The sequence below is a fragment of the Triturus cristatus genome, chromosome 5_2 (assembly GCF_964204655.1).
Source record: "Triturus cristatus chromosome 5_2, aTriCri1.1, whole genome shotgun sequence".
NCBI lineage: Eukaryota > Metazoa > Chordata > Amphibia > Caudata > Salamandridae > Triturus > Triturus cristatus.
Genome location: NC_140588.1, coordinates 609,547,160 through 609,564,185, shown reverse-complemented (window position 1 = coordinate 609,564,185; position 17,026 = coordinate 609,547,160).

Below are 17,026 nucleotides of genomic sequence, written 5' to 3'. Positions count from 1 at the left end.
CAGGGAATTGTTACTTAATCCGAAATCCCCCACAAGACCCAGGAAGAAAAAGAGAGAACTTGAGTTGCTTACAAAACTGCATCAAGGAGGTCCTCAAGGCCCCCAAGAGGAAACTCACAACACCTCAACTATGATGGAAAGAAGCGATTTAATGGCCTCATCAACTCCAGCCTCAACCGCAAACGAAAACGGAAACAGAAAAGGGCACGACAATATATCATTAAAGGCTAGCTTCACCAAACTGAGCTCTATCATGGTACACCAACAACAACAACCGGAACCACCAACAGTCGCTGCACCCGGCTCATCACCATCAATACCGCAGCTTTTAACCACCAAGACCAAGTCACAACTAAAGGTCCTTAGCGAACCAAAGGAGCTCATTTCTATAGAAGGAATACCAGAGACAAATGCACAAAACAACCCAAGATATACACAAAAGTTTCCTTCTTGAAAGACCCAGGTTTAGCAATCTATTCTAAGACTGGAAGAATAGAAGGTTTGCAAACTCCTCTCCTACCCGGGGCAACCATCAATGCTCGCTCCGATAGTCACACAAATGACACAAACGACACATTACTGCTTGTAGGGGGGAGCACCACACCAGATAATCCACTAGTAATAAAAACACCACTAGCAACGAGGAGTCTGATAACATTCCCGTTAAAGGTAGACCAAGGAGCCAGTAGAAGAGACCATCATAGCTTGGCAAACCAATGCGACAGGGACATGGACACCCACACAAGAGAGACTTCATTAAAAATGGGCGAACCCCCTGAGGCAGCTAACTCCCCAAATTCCATCTTCAAGGAGGAGCCACATCTAACTGAAATTAACAAATTGCACCAGGATAGCCAGGAGAACCAGAACCAGATTCAGAACCTACGAAGCCCACCCAAGATAGACGGCAACAAGGGTGGAAACAGCGGGAACAGTCAAGATGTGTCGCCTTATCAAATAAATACCAATTCCCCAAAGGGGCAACAACACAACACTACAACCCGGGATAGTCTGGGCACCAAGCAAGAAATAACGTCTGAAGAACAACTTCAGACCCCAATCAGAACAGAAACAGACTACGGGGGGCAAATAAGTGCCCAGAGTGGGACAACCGACCTCAAATCAAAAATGCGTCGTACTTTATCCCACTATAGTGACTTCAACTCTACGATCAGTTCCGCGGAAAACGACATGACATTCATAGCCACACAGGAATGGGAAGACCTAGTTGCCTCCTACAACCTCAGACCAGAGCACACCACTCTACTTGAAGAACCAAACACCTTATTAAGCCAGGGGAATAGCAAAAGCATGGCAAATCCACTATTTGAAATTCCATGGCTCATAATCATAAATACTCTGCAAACATCGGCCAAAGCACTAGAGTTCCAATCGCAAAAAATGGACACACAGCTTACTGTCCTACAATCAATAGCTACCTCAATACAAGGCATTGAGGGGAAGATATCTGAATTAAACGGTCTCATAAAAAGGGGCCAGGAAGCGACTTACACGATCAAATCACCGTCCCAACCATGCTCTTGTGAACTGATACCAGATAAACTAGCTACAATGCCATCCATGCTAGGGGATCTGATGCGAGAAATAAAATCAACAATCCCCCAAATGCAAGATTGGAATACAACATCAATTCCACAACAAAAACTACAGGATCCCAAGCCAATAGCGGCCCTGAGACCAACCACCAACTCAACCGCAGAGAGCTGGGAATCTACATCAACCCAGCTAAAGGACCCAGGCGTTGAGCCCGCAAACCAAACAGTAACCTCAACTGACCTGACAGCAGTGAATAGCAAGGCACTAAACTAAATCCGCAGGAAAAAAAGGAAAGGGAGGAAAAAGCTTCTATCAAACGCTAGTCTTTACACTAAAAAACAGCTCAACCCACAGCTAGTAGAAAGTATAAGCTTCATAGCAGCAACGAAACGGAGCAATGCTCATGCACACCGCAACAAGAGGCACTAGAGAGACCACAAGAGCAGCTAACTAACTCTTTTCATGCCATAGTTCAAAAGACAACTAGAAGCCCAACCCAGAAACCTCAACCGGAAAAAAATAAACAATTACTCGACCACAAAAACTGGGCACCAAGAAAAATCAACGACCCAATAACCAAGTTTAACTTGACACAAAAAACTATGCCAACCACAAGGCTCACTAATAACGCAGAATCTGCTCAATCATCAAGCAGCACAACCAACAGTAACATAACTGAAATAAGAGCCGACTCCACACTAAGAGCCCAACTAAACAACCCAATCTCGAGCAGCCCTAGCCGCCAATCCCAGTCCAACCAAAACAGTCACGTACGCCTCCAATCAAATCCCAAAAATGCCATCGATCAAGCAAATTCTAGTGTTATCCTCTTCGTACCAGAATACACGTCCCTTGGTAGGGATGATATATTGAACAGGGGAAACATCCTCAAACTCCTTCATTCTATAACAAGCCTAGAGAACATTTATTCGTCAGACCTGCTTCAAATCGAATTCATCCCCAGGAACGATTTCTGTCACCAAGAGACAACAAAATCAACTTGGAACACACCCGAGACAGCAAAAAAGATAATGGAAGAAAAAACAACTTTTAAACATTGGGGGATCGACCTACGGTTTGTAGAACAACTTCGATACCCGGCACCTTTCTTAGTACCGCCCAGTTCACCGGTGCGAAAAAAGACCAATTCTGTGCTAAAAGGAGCAAGGAGCTTCTCGCCGACAGCACATCCCAAAGCTGGGAAAATAATGGTCAATGGACAGGAACTCATGCAAAATGACCAAAATCTGCCAACCATCACTCAGAAGTGGACATCGATCCAACGAACCATTAACACAGCCTACAATTCAAATTGACAAAGGGGTCTTAACACCAAGAGCTCTATAGACAAAGCCAAACAAATAAAAATCTGCATTTGGAATATCAACGGTCTGGCAAGTAAAAGACATGACCCTGAATTCCTACAGTATCTAAATTTATTCGACCTTTTGCTGCTCCAAGAAACCTGGGAGGAAGAATCATTTGAAATTCAAGGATTCACATCATGTTTTCTCCCAGCTAGCAAAAATTCTTCTTTTGGACGCAGATCAGGAGATCTTGCAATCCTGGCATCCATAGCCACAATAGGAACAATAAGAACTACAGAGTTCTTTATAACCCCACCAAGTGGAATTTTGACGGTAAAAATCACACCCAAGAGGTCATAATAATAAATACCTATATCCATCCAAAACAAAAACGAAGGCTGCCAATGAATTAATAAAGGTATTGAAAAAAATCTCGGACGAAGACCCCACCGACCAGATCATTGTCGGAGGCGACTTCAACATGTTTCTTATTAACACAGAACATGATAACAATATTCAGCAAGAACTCAGCACTGCATGGGGCGTACCAAGACAAAGCATGGCCAAAATCGACAAATCAACAACCAACTCAAAAAAACTATTGCGACAACTAGAAGACCTCAACCTAAGGGCATTGAATGGGCGTCTTGCTGACGACAATCCACCGGCTCCAACGTTTCATTCCAATAAACAATTCTCCCATTTGGACTACACCTTTACATCCTTAAACATGTTCCCCATGATAACAACATTTAGGATAGGGGTAAATGACCTCAGTGATCACCTTCCCCAAGAAGTCTCTATAAAAGCAAGAGCATTACTAAACGTAGAGCTACATACAGGTCTTGCGATAGACACAACTTCAAACCTAAGGCGACTCCGATGCAATTCCAACAACATCACCACCATAAGCTCCGACGTAAAATCCATACACACTCAAACAGCAAAGTGCACAAATACACCATCAGAAGAATGGCAACATTTCATCCAAAAAGTCATTGCGAAATTATCAAAAGAATCATCAAAGATGCTTACCCACGTAAAGGGGAACGCAAATAAAATTCCACTCTCTCCGGGAATAAAGATCCAAAAACGAATAATAAATCACACACTGAGAAAGATACGGAAAGATCCAGACAATAAAGAACCGCAGATAACCTTGATGGAAGCCAAAAAATCACAAAAACAGAAGAAATGGGAGAAACAGAAAAATAAAAACGATCAACTATGGGAAAAATTATTCCACGAAGTGAATAAAAAAAACAGCTCTAAATTCTGGCGGATGATTAAGGAAATAAAAAATCCAGACCATCCTGGAATAGACTCAAACATCACAGAGGAAGCATGGACAAACTACCTAGTTAGCCATTTTAACAGTGAGGACGCAATCAAAGAGGAAGCGTCAAAAAGCTTGAGTACGGACGATACGACGGAAGGTTCAGGCAATTCCCATATGGCCACTGGTGCCCAAAGAGAAAAAAACAACAAATGTAGTACCCTCCACTCGAAAACGAACGAATCAAAGATCGACCCAGATATCCTTACAGATTCAGATTCACATGAATCGACCATTGGGCCAGATGACATCAAAAGACAAATAGCGAAAGGAAGACCAACAGGAGCTCCTGGTCCCAACGGCATACCACCAATGTTGTACAAAAATGATGTAGAGTTCTGGAGCGTCGCACTAACACCTTTATTCAACTACGCAAAAACATCTCAGATACTACCCGAGTCATGGCATGGATCAATAATTAGCCCAATCTATAAACATTCGAACAAAAAAGACCCAAAAAACTATCGTCTGATTGCCTTAATCGATGTAGAAGCAAAATACTTTGCAGGGAACATACTAGAGGAATTAACCTCATGGGCCACAGAAAAATCAGTAATCCCGAACACCCAAACCGGATTCTGTCAGGGTCAAGGAACAATCACAAACATCATGGCCCTGACCCTACTGATGGAATCAGCAAGAGAAAATAACAAATCTTTATATCTCTCTTTCATCGATTACACTGCTGCGTTCGATCACGTAGATCGTAGCAAGCTATGGCAAAAACTGGTCAAATGGGGCATACCTGCTCACCTCGTACTGATAGCACTTCATTCTAACACCTGGATCAAAATCAAACTAGGTGCAGGCACACACCTCTCAAAACCTATAAGAACAACAATGGGTCTCAAACAAGGTTGTGTCCTAGCTTCAACGCTGTTCAATCTCTTCCTAGCCGACTTACCTGGCGAACTAGACAAAAGTTCCTGCCACGCTCCAAAGCTAGGGAAGACCACACTATCCAACCTGCTGTACGCAGACGACCTGGTGCTTATCAGCCAGACGCCCATAGGCCTCCAGCACCTGCTAAACATTACCTACTCCTTCTCGAAAAAAAATGCCCTGCAAATAAACTTCGGCAAATCTAAAACAATGGCAGTTAACTACAAAAAGAAAAGGGGAAACAGCTGGCACATAAACGGAGAACGAATGGAAAATGTAACAACTTACAAATACTTGGGAGTAATACTGGACTCGAAGATGTCATTCAAACCCCAGCTGGATTCTCTGCGAGGCAAGGGAATGGCAATCTCCCTTGCTTTAAAATCTCTAAAGACAAAACTCCCAGACCTGACCTTCTACCCACTCCTTCAAGTACTTCGTGCAAAATTGCAACCAACACTTACCTATGGGAGCGAACCCCTTCAAGGGAAAGATGCCACCCTTTTGGACACAGTTATATTGAACTCCTACAGGCTCATATTTAACTTGCCAAAACATGTTTCGCCCGCACAAATACAACTAGAATTTGGCATCACGAAACAAATTCTGGAAAGACGGTGTGCCTACGTCGTTGCTTGGCACCAGATACGCAATGCCGATAAAGACTCCCTAAACTTCAACATTTGGGAAGAGACTCTTTGGTACCAAAAATCACCAGCGAGGAAGTACTTAATTGATTCTCTTGAAGTGCTGGGTCTGTCTGACTTGTGGGGTACCCAGACAGACCACGTGACGTTTAAAAAAACAGCCAAAAAAGTAGCAAGACTTATCTCCATAGTCGAAGACAAGGAAGCCCTGACAAAAAAAGCACACGGCTGGATAATCCTTAATGACTATGGAACAATGCAACCACAGGCATACCTTAATGTTGGCATGAACCTAAAAAAGAAAGACATTTTTTTAAAACTGCGCTTGGGCGTGATTCCGGTATTCCCTCATTTACCACCTTGGATAAGGAAAAATCTCCAACCACAATGCCGCCTGTGTAAAGCCGGAAAGGAAGACATTGTCCATGCGGTGTGCATCTGCCCCAAACTGAAAGATCTGAGATGCAAACTCCTGCAAGACTCCTTTAAGACTCACGGTGTCCGGACATGCAGACAGGCAGTCAAACTTTGTTTCAACCCCAGCAAAACAAAATTAAACTGTCAGGTCGTAAACATTTTTTAACTTGCTGGGGTCAGATATATGAGAGCCTGAGGACTGTTGTTTTTTAAATAATGACAAACTACAATCTGAATTACCCCGGTAAATTCACGGGACAGATAGAACTTTTAAATATCTTCATATTAACTGACTTTCATTTTTATCTTCCTTCACAATGTTTTTATTCGATTTGTAAAGATTTTAATTAATCATGCACAAATAAATATTACTTACTTACTTACTTACTTACATTCCAGGGGTGTATTTCTTCAGCAGTAGGCAGTATCGTCACCATAAAAAGGGGCATGGTTACTGCTTATGTCAACAATTCCCATTCCATTGACATGCTTTTTATTCATTTAATACCACATATCCAATGCAAGCCTTACTCTCTCTGAACATAAATTACTCTAAGTAGCATGTGTGTCTGCCTTACTCTCTATGGTTATATTTCTGCAAATTGCTCACCCCTCACCTAGTGGCCCACAGCCTCTCCTCCTTTGAAACCATAACTCTGCAACCTAACAATAATTAATCTCCCTTAACCCATTGTAAGATATTGGGTTATTGGTGGAGGAGGATGAAAGCACTAAAGCATGAACCACAATCCTTGTCAGAATAAAGTCACAAGCAAACCCCAAATTAACCTGTGCTAAACCCTCAGGTCTGCTAAATCCACAGGTGGACTGGCAGGGCATCATTGTGCCCACTTTAAAGGGTCCAGGGCTGGGGTGGCACCTCTTGGGATGGCAGGACTCACAGATGGCAGAGTCCAGGTACTGGGTTAAAGGTTTTTAGGAGGCAGGTCTGTCCCTGAGGCTTCTGATAAGGAGGCCAGCCAACTAGCCCTTGGGTCACTCTGGGGTCCTGGGTTTAGAGATCCATGTCCAGTCCTCTTCACCCAGGCAAGAGGGCAGTAGGCCGGCACAGTGGGGCAGCTGTCCTTCTGTGCAGCAGTCCTGCAGAAAGGCAGTCCTTTCAGTCCTTTTATTTGGGGTCACAAAAGACCAGTGTCAAACCCTTTATGAGAGTGCTCAGGCACGACCTTTGTGATGTGCAAGTGTGTCAGGTGACAACTTACCCCCCTCACTAATTCAGAGTGGCCCAACCTGCCCACACCTAGCTTCCATTAGTCTCACCTGATGAGAATAATACACCAAGACCAACTGCCAGCTCCACCTCGTCATGTGACCCAGGATCAGGCTACAGGCACCAAATGGCTAGGACAAGAAAATGCAACTTTCTAGATGTGACATTTTCAGAGTTATGATTAAAATTCCGACTTTACCATTAAGGTGGGCTTTCAATTATAATTTCATAGACACCAAACTTGACATGTCCATCTGCCTCCTACTGAAAGTTAATACTTATTTAATGAAAATAAAGAAACCCTATGTTTTCCTAAAGAACAGTTAGGCATTACAGAGGTGAAACATTAATTTGAGACTTTTTCACTACCAGGACATGTAAAACTTTAAAGTACATATCAAACTTATTAAATACCCTGCCCTCTGGGCTGTGTAGGGCTTACCATACAAGTGATGTATATGTATTAAAAGGTAATGTTTAGGCCTGGCAATTTTTATTTTTATTTTGCCAGGTCGAAATGGCAGTTTAAAACTGCACACACAGACATGTTTAAGGGCTACTTAAGTGTGTGGCACAATATGTGCTGCAGGCCTAATGTTAGCAGTTATTTTACAGGCCCTGGGTACATGTAGTATCACTTTACTAGGGACCTACAAGTAGAATATATATGTGCCAAATCGATGTAAGCCAAGTCTACCATATTGTAAAGAGAGCACACGCAGTTTAGCACTTGTTAGCAGTTGAGAAGTCCACAGAGTCCCAAAGCCAGCAAAAACAGGAGGGGTGAAGGCAAAAAGTTAGGGGAGAACCATGCCTATGGTGCCAAGCCTAACACATATTTATCTAACAACCCCTTTGCATAAAGTCAAACTAATGCTCATACCTGTTAATTTAATCATCCAAAAAGAAATAGGAGAAACACTAATCCTAATAACCATGAACCACTGGTTCAATGTGTGGTGCATACTACTAATGTATTACTTCTGTATTCTTTACATTCTTCTGTACATGCAGATCTCAGAAAATGCCAGAGGCAACTCACCGAACTAACTTGCCATCACATTTAATTTCTTGCCAATGTTCAGATCTCAAGGTTATTGAAACATTAATAAACATAGCTTTGATGTTAAAAATGTTTACAAAAAATAAATAAGAACCTAGTTGCAAGTAACTGTCTACATTTAACAGCTGCTGTTCGATTTACACCATTGGAATCATCAACTCACAGCTTGTGTTTAATATGATCTATTGACAGATTTACCCTGGTACCAACTGTTTTCACCATGACCTTCCACATAAAAGATTCCAAGCTCGCTTTGGTATGGCTTTACCGAGACCCCACTATTGAAGAAGGTACTTTAACAGAGGAGTGATGAGATTCCACAATGAAACAGAAATGTTTACACCAGAGCAGAAATACAATAATCAGTAAGCTGAAGAAGGCTTCTAATTGGCCACCCACTAGTTCTCTAGCTGTATTCAGCTGAACAATAAAAAAAAGATGGCACCCTCATTGAAACAGATAGTCGTAGCCCCAAAATGTAGACAATCCTTTTTTTTAAATTCTGGTTATAAAGCATCATTTCAACTTTTACCAAGAAAGATCCCCATTGCAATGAACAGATGACATAATTGTCTACTCCACTCACATATCAGTCCATATTCTCTATCAGTAACATTCCATTTTCTTACATAACAATATATTCAGGCACAGTAGTCCTTTACTTTATGGCTGCCTCCTCCAGTGCCACTGCCCACTCTTCTACTTGATTGGTTGTTGATGTTCGGCTTTCCTGGTCAAAGTATATTAAAGTGTCCAACCAGGTCCCCAAAATCTTTGTCTGTTTTCTGAGGCAACCACAAGCCCTGTACACTGACCCTTCAGCAATAAAGCAATAGTCCATTACTCAGACCCATCCAGAAAAGAGGGTGCCACACAGGATCTCCAATGAACATCTGAATCTCATCTAGCTATCATACAGCCAATAACAATTAGTTGTTTTTGCCCCCGACCATTCTGGGCATATTAGGGGCTGAAACATGTCGACCGACCACTCAGACTAAAACTGCAGCGGATTCATTACATGTCCATTCTGCAACTAGCTGTTTTTTATCCTTTTTCCCTGCACCTAATGGAATAAAATTGAATATAGGTAGCTTGAGGTATTTTTTAACCAATCACAACACTTGAGCACTTCTCCCCTTTTTTGTATTTCCCTTTTTTTCCCTGATCACTACTGGAACGTCCAGTGGTTCCCTCCGGGTTGGAGGAAGCATGGGAAAAACCCTATGATGATGCTGTCACGTATTTAAATATCAAGGCGGAGAACCAAGATATACCGCCCACGAACTGTCTTACGTGAATGAGGGTTTTTTACCAAATATCGGAAACAACCATCCGAACTCTGGTGCCAGCTACAAGTGATCCATTTTCTTTGATTATTACTAATGAGCTGGAAGCCGAATGGATCAAAGCTTCTTCTATTTCCCTCCTCTTGATTGATATATTTGCCCACAGTGGCCATCCCACAAAGGAGACATCCCCAATATCGCCATCTTAGAGCTTCTCCCTATTGGCATTCCCACCCCTTCCATTAGAATATGGGAACTCTTTGCCCAATATCCTTGGAAAATTGTGCACTCCCATATCACATGCAATGGGGAACCTCTGGCCTATTAACATCTAAGGCAGTATGGGTCCTGTCTTTTTACCATTTTTCTATAGTCTGTCAGGTGTATCGTATATCCGATAGAAATATTTAAACTGAATAAGCTGTAGCGAAGCTGAGTATACTAGCTGCCATCTTTGCCTCCACCCTTTTATCCTCGCCCAACTCGACCAAATCCAGTTCACATTTGCCCTTTAATTGCACCATTGAGTCTAGAAGTTTGATAATTAAATAACGGCAAAATATACTCTTCGCTCCCACCCCTACTTCTTCCATGGTCAACTTGGGTTCAAACAGGGTATATTCTGTAATGGGCTTGAGGCAATCTCTGTAGGGTGCCAGAGCATGTCTCAGCTGCAGAAAGAGAATAGTGAGTGGTGGAGCTCGAATAGTCAGTCAGCTGTTCAAAGGATAGCACCTAGTTTAGAGCCCACACATCCCTTAAGTTTGAAATTCCCAGTCTGTCCCAGTTCTAGAATCCTGGCTGGTACGTGACCTCTTTAAGCCAAGTCCCATGCTACAACAGGGCTTTCTATCCACCTGTTAAAAATGGGGGTCTCTAGTTGGCAATGGTTTGCACCTTTGTCCCAGTAGGGACCCTTCTTTCTAGTCAGGGTAAGGGGGATACACTTCTAAAATAACATCTGCTCACTCCCTTGGTAGCTTGACACGATCAGGCAGGCTCATCTCAGAGGCAGTGTGTGAAGCATGTGTGCATGCATGCAGTAACACAGTGAAAACACTACAAATGGACACCACACCAGTATAGAAAAATAGCAAAGTTTTATCTAAACCAAACAAGACCAAAAACGAAAAAATCAAACATACAATACTGAAAAATATGTACTTTGGAAGATAACCTTTAAATTGGAGAAATATTATCAAAAACACAGTTCTTCTTAGTCGGTAGATCCGTCTGAGGCTACCGCGAAGCTGAAAACAACAGAGTCTTACAGTTCCAGCCAACCGCTTTGGTATGGGTCAGCTGTAGCGTGGACAGACTCGTAGACAGTTTGTTGTGGCCGATCCCATTGGTACGAGTCAGTCGGGGCAACCATCACAGTTACGATGTGAAGCGGTGCAGCTTGTGGTGCCCTCAAGGCGCTGTGCAGGCAGCGGCTCGGTGACAGCCGTCCAACAGCATTGGTGAGGCCAGGCCTGTGATGCAAAGTGAGGCGGTACTCGATGAGGTGCTTGCAGGTCACAGTGCAGGCGACGGAGCCAGTCAATTTTCCAGCAAGCAGCGAGGGTGTCGGTGAAGTCCAGGTGGCAGAGTGAAGCGAGGCGGTGCAAAGTGCAGTGCCCACAGAAAGCAGTGCAGGCAGCGGCTCGGAGACGGTCGTGCAAACGGTGTCGGTGAGACCGGGGTTTTTTTTTCCGAACTTTTATATAGCGCAAACTTGACCCGAAAGTATCCGGTATCAGAGCGCTTAGGCACAGGGAGATTAAGTGATTTGCCCAGAATCACAGGATGTTGAGCTTCCCTTGCTGAGACTCAACCCAGTTTCCAGCGTCGAGGTCGACCACTCTAACCATCAGACTACATCCTCTGTGGTGCAAAGTGCGGTAATGCCTTCTATGGTGCATGCCGGACATGAAGCAAGCGATGAACTCGGTGACAGTGTCTGCTGTTCTTCTCCTCTGTGGCAACTGAAACCCCCGGTTCCAGAGACGGTGCCCAGAGGGATGTGAAGTCTTTGCTGCTCCTGAGACTTCTTGAAAAGGGAGCAAGGTCTACTTCCAAGTCCTTGAAGTCACCCTTCAAGAAGCAGGATACACACACAATTCCTCTCCTTGGCAGAAACAGCTACTGCAGGCCAACCCCAGACAGCACAGAGCAAAGGGGCAGTACTTCTCCTTCAGCTTTCCCAGCTCTCCACATTGACAGAGGGTCCACTTGAGTCTGGAGCTAATCTAAAGTTCAGGGGTCTGGGCCCCAACATTTATAGTTCATTTCTCTCTGTTCTCTGGTGTCAGATAGGCTCTGTGCTCCGTCCAAACCAGTTCTGTCCTCTCTGGTGCAGCTTCCTGGCAGGAGGTGGAGACAGCCTTGTGTAAGGCAGACCAAGCCTATGCACGTGAAAGGAAATCTCCTCCCCCTACTCTAAATTCAGCCCTCGTCTATTCAGCCCATCCCTGACTCATTCAGGAAAGGCAGGACACACCTCAGCCCCCCCACGGGCTGTCTACAGTGAATGCACATCCCCAGCCCCTTTCACTCCAAAGCCAGACAGTCAATCCACAAACCAATTGAAGCACACGGGATGGCTAAGCAAGAAAATACCTACTTTCTAAAAGTGGTGTTTTCAAACATAGAATGTAAAAATCATCCTTACTAAAAGATGCATCTTTATATTTTGAGTTCAGGCATACTCGACTTCACCTTCCTATCTTGTCTTAATGGGAAGATATATTTATAAGATGTTATAAATAAACTCCCCTTCTATCCCATGGGACAGATAGCCTTTCAATAGTGAAAAACAAAATTCACTGTAGTTCACAATCAGGACATGTTACACACAACAGTACATGTCCTACCTTTCACAAACACTGCATCCTGCCCACAGGTGTACCTTTGGCCTGCCTTAGGGGTGACTAACATGTAAGAAAAGAGAAGGCGAGGGCCAGGCAAGTGGGTGCACTTGCCAGGTCGACATGACAGTACCAGACTATGCACAGACACTGTAGTGGCAGGTCTGAGAATCTTTTGCAAGACTGCCTGTGTGGGTGAGACTACTAGTGCTGCAGGCCCACTAGCAGCATTTGACTTACAGGCCCAGGGCACACACAGTGCGCTGTACTAGGGACGTAGTAGTAAGTCAAACAAGCCAATCATGGAAATACCATACCATTATAACAATTTACACAGAGAGCATATGGACACTGATCAGCAGTGGTAAAGTGCCCAGAGTCATAAAATCAACCAAAACAGGAGGCCAAAAAGCAAAAGGTCTGGAGATAAACCTGCTGAAAAAAACAGGTCTAACACCACCCCATCCATTTTAATGCATTATGCCAACATTCCACATGTATGAACAACACTACAGGAACACTTGCCGGAGGAACACTTGCATACAACCAAGGGGAGGGTGCTGGCAGCTCAAATGTTGCTACCTCTAGTTGTAGTGCCGGATCATCTTTTCCCCCCAAAATACAGTTGTTTATTAGGAGCATCTTGATCACCCAGTTATATAACGGTAAGTCCACTGCCCCAATTCCCTCAACATATGTGCTTAGATACATTGCTTATGTTCAGCTGTCGATGGAGCCCCCTCCCCAGATATAGTTATTAATGGCAACCTGCAGCTTCAAGAACCATCTGTGCAGGATCCTATAGTACCTGTGGCAGCACCACCATTTTAAACAAGGACCCTCTCCCCAACATATTTAATGGTAATGTGCTCCCTCTTGACATGTGGTCTGTAAGTTTCTGGCTTAGGGGTAGGATATTAAGGTTCTTGATTTAAGGAATCTCGGTCCCTGAATATCATTTCACCCAGATATTTAAATGGACCTGGGTGTATCGGAGAGCTAGATCAGCTGGAGCCTAGGCCGAAGAGTTCCCATTTAGTGGGATAACAGCTAACTTGTTCCAATTGAGTCAGAGGCCTGATCCCTAGCTTGACATGGTCCACATACATATAGATGCTCTCTTCTATATCCTCCCCACTGCAATTCCCAAAGTTGTGCGCTCGTCCTTACATATTCCACCGAAGGTTCTATGGTTAAGACAAATAAAAGAGAGAGAGAGGGCAACCCTGATGTCTTCCATGCCTTATTGAGAATTGAGTAGACATTGTAAAATGAATACTAACACATGCAGTTCCCAAAGTAGGGGCCACAATTCATTCCCTCCAGCACACTGTGAAGGAAGGGCCACTCGACAGTCAAATGTTTTCTCAAAATCTAGCTGTATTACTGCTGTTGGTTCTGTAACCTCCTCCAAGCTCGTCAATTCAGTGTGGAGCCTTTGGATACAGTGTCTCGTCACCATAGCCAGAATAAATTCCATTCTGATCTCTCTCAACTAATGATTGTACCACTTTCACAAGTCTATTTTGACCTTCATTTTAAACAGAGACATTGTTCGATATGAGGCCAATCTGCCTGTAGTTTGTTGGACTTGGTGATGATCAACACCATGGCCCCACATATGTGCCTGGGAAGCTCCTGTTTCCACCGGGCCTCATCAAAATATTCAATTGGGATGGAACAAGACAAGTAGTATGTTTTCTGATAAACTCTGCCGGGATTCCATTAGGATCTCGGTCCTTTCTAGTGGGCATTCACTGCACCGCTGCTGTCATTTTCTCTTTCATGAGAGGGGAGTCCTGATCTGCCTTATTCTCAGTGGATAGTGGGGATATTATCAAAGCCCTAACTACAGGTTGTCTTTCTAATTCATTGGTTTGCTGACCTTGGTAGAGCTTCTCATAATAACATGCAAAGGCATTGGCTATCTCTTGCAATTTATGTTGTGTATAAAACTTAATTCAACTTCCTTATTGACGAATCAATAAATCAACTTTCCAGTCTTATCGTTGTCCTGTGGGTTGTAGCTGTCAAAGCCGCCTTTGCGAAACAAAGGCTAGACATTCTTAAATAATATTCCAGATAATAACAGGCATGATGGAGTGGGATATAGAAATGGAAATCTTTCAGGATGTATGGAAAAAGGCTTCGCAGCATGCAGAAGAGTCTCATGGGCCATCGTTTGCATCCCAATAAACTATTCATACACATTTTCATTTTCATTTTGTTTAACATAAACCATCACACTACACCTTTAAATATACACATACTTATTATAAAATCGATTAAATACCACAATAAAGTTGATTTATTGAAATAAATTGACTGTAACTGTAAAATATTACATTCTTTGAAAATTCATCCATTTCTAAACCTCTTCACCACTTTACCATAAGCGCACTTTAACACGTGTCTTATGTGCATAATCTGCAACAATAAATTCTTTATCAGGTCATTCGGGAGACAAATAGGAAGGGAAATCTCCAATCCATAGCCCAAGGTCTGCTATTGAGGGTCATAAGGAATGTATACTGCCGCAATGCCGTTAATGTCACTGCTTATGATCTTGATAACAAATGCATAGTCATTGTTTATTACATCCCACACCTGTTCTAATACATTAATATATTAGTGGTTAGAATCTCCCAAAGGAAAATACATATTTGTAATGACCTATTATTTGAATGTGTTATCCCTTTGTCGTTCATAGGAAAAGCCTTACATGAACTACCAATACTTATGCAGTAGTATAAGCAAACTTTGGTACGATACTATGCAATTTGGTAGCAATTGACATTAATGATCTAATCCTCCAGCACCATCCAACATCTTGTGTTGATCAGGGGCGGCTCCTCCGCAATGGCGGAGGAGCATCGCCCCACAAGTCAGAGCCAGCAGCTAAAAAATAAAACGATATTTAATTGTCGTTTTATTTTTAAGCAGCTGGCTCAGCCAGCGTGTGCAGGGAGGAGCGGGGCCGGGGCATGAGAGGGGATAGGAGGATTGCTATGTACACTCCATAAGTGCGCATATGTGTTTGGCAGGCCATCTCAGTCGGACCAAAACACAAATGGCACATAGGTTTCCAGCCCAATCAGGGCAATTCCCGAGCTGAGCAGTGCGGGGATTGGACAGGGAGTCTGTGATGTGGTCCGATTGTCTGCTGGGACTCGGAAAAACCAGCACGAAGGCGCGATGCAAGAGGCGGCCAGCAGCAGGTAATTTTAAGTTTTTATTATTATTGAATCCCTCCCCCTGCGCTTCCCCTCTCGCACTTTCCACCTGCACCCCTTCCCCCACCCCACCACTTTAGATATGTGGTGGCTGCCGCTGGTTTTGACAAAGAAATGTCAATTTGTTCGATACCTTTTTCTATGGGAAACACTTTTAACCATGTTTATTGCTACAAAATAACAATCATAAGTACCTAATTTGTACTACATGAGTGCTGGAACCGCTATTGCATATTAAGTGCAACCTTCATCGTATCTTTAACACAGAGACACTGTTCCAGGAAGCCTGGACCTCTTCTGTACAAGAGATGTAAATGATGAATAGCAAATGTATTCTGGGATAAGGAATATGCTACAGTCCACTGAATTCTTCTAATCAAACAGGCTATCACTATTCCATGTGAATTCTAAATTTGTAATAATCGATTAATTCTTTCTCCATGACCATTCACTACTATGAGAGCTCTGATGAATTTTAACGTGTGACCTGAATACGTTTTTTAGAATGCGACATTCAGAAGGAACAGTTAGGAATATGTACATGCAATCTAGTGCTTACTCAATGATTCACAGACCCCTCCCTCCAATACTGTATCAAATATATGGATTAATGGCAACATGTTCAGTACCCATGTGCATCGAAATATGGAGGGTGGCCATTTCTTGTAATCATATTGTGTGAGCGAAACCTATACACACATTTTAGGCAGCCAGGTCTAAAGAACTTCCACCATATTGTTTCAAAGAATTACTGCTGATAATCTGCACTGTAAGCATGTTTTCCAGTTGCATGCTTCACAAAATGGAACAGTTTAACATTTTCATTTAAGAAACTTACCAGAAAATGTTGAGGCAATCTTTTTCACCGCACCAAAGAAATACAGTTTTCGGGGAAAGCCTTTGGTGTGTTTGATGGTGAATGCCATTTTATTCAGTACTATGACAATTGTTAGAAAATGGGTTGCTTGTTGACTGGGGTGTGATCCCTGGTCAAGCAGTGACCTCAATCCTAGTCAGGGTAAGGTACAAGAACACCCCAACTCAGACCTGTGCTCATCCTCTGGTAGTTTCGCACAGAGAAGTCAGGCTTAACTTAAAGGCAACATGTAAAGTATTTGTGTAATACTTCAAACAGTAAAACAGTGTAAAACCCCCGCAAAAAGATCCCATATCAAGTGAGAAAGGTAGAGCACGATTTAATAAACAAAACAAGAC